We start from the raw sequence: 1,472 nt of genomic DNA on the forward strand, positions 1-1,472 counted from the left end.
GGTCTTCTGTTTAACTGGCAATGTCAGAAATTATTGACCTGAGTCCCCCACAGCTCAACATAACAGCATGGCTTTACTTCCTATATTTCATCTTCATATTTTTCTACTGGATGGTTAAGACCAAGGTAAAGCAGGGCCTGTGCAATAAGAGTTGTAGCTTTTTGGTCTGATAAGGTCAGTGAAATGCCCTCAGGATTTATCCTGAGATCCTGTACCTCAGATTGTAGAACCTTTCAAAGGCATTCTTGCTAAGATTCCTGAGGAGCCAGCTTAGACAAGAATGAGAATAAACAGAAATGGCGATGACATCCCAAGAGGCACGGTGCACCGTACTAACAAGCAGGAAGTAAGCTGTGTCTGCTGAGGATCAATAACCGGCTCTACTCACATTTTCCCTGACATGTGTAAACCCAGAGCTCATCATTCATAATCGTAGTTGTTTTGGCAGGTGTATGTGCCAGTGGGGAGGAGCATGACACAAGTGGAGGATGTGTGCCAGTGCCACAGCCCATGCCAAGAGTGCGCCTCACCATAGAGGCACCTGAAGTGCCTTGTGCCAGGAGGCAACACTTGTCTAGAAATAGATGTCTCAATAGCTCCACATCTAAGTAAGGATTTGCACTCTTCATCTTTAAAGGTTGTGCTTTTAAATCTATAAAGGGGCTGGTGAGATAGCTCAGTGGTTGAAAGAACCTGCTTAGGCAAGCTTAAGCAAGCACAGGGGATCGCAGTATGATCCCCAGCACCACATGCTGTGCCAGCTCCGCCCTCAGGGTGAGCTAAGCCTGCCAAAAAATAAAACTATAAAGTGTCAAAATACTCAACGGTGGTCTGGGACAACCTGTGCATGTCTCTATTTAGTAGCACAGCATTTTCAGATATTGACAACTATGGTGACCCTCATTTTCAGATATTGACAACTATGGTGACCCTATGCTAATTTAACTAACTTATTCAAGTAAGTGTTCTTCCATTTCATTCTTGGGGAAATTATTTTCATGTTATCTGTTTTGATTTAAAAAAAAATTTCCTGTGTTCTACCTTCCCTTATGTGTATTTGTTTTCTTGGTTAAAACAAAGCTGAAGTTTTGGTAACTGTACTGTGGATTTCTGCTGGTCTGTGGAAAGGAACAGTGAATGCTTAATTTGTTTTCTCTCCTTTTTCCAATTCTTTTTCCTTTTTCTCTTCTTAATTTCTCATATATTTCTTTCTTCTTCCAATTTTGCATGCATCTATGTGTTAATATGAACAAATAATTCGAAGACAACACCATACATTACAACAAATACTATGAAATTCATACTATTTGGTTTAGTGAAATTCTGCATCATTTGTAATTTTTTTGTTCTATTATTATTTTGTGCTCTCTTTAGAAATTAAAAAGAGGGGCCAGGGAGATGGCTCAGTGGAATAAGCGCTTCCCTGGCAAGCACAAGGGCCTGAGTTCAATCCCTGGTTCCAGAAAAAAAAA

This window comes from Octodon degus, unplaced genomic scaffold (genome assembly GCF_000260255.1).
Source record: "Octodon degus isolate 3935 unplaced genomic scaffold, OctDeg1.0 scaffold00012, whole genome shotgun sequence".
NCBI classification, from domain to species: domain Eukaryota; kingdom Metazoa; phylum Chordata; class Mammalia; order Rodentia; family Octodontidae; genus Octodon; species Octodon degus.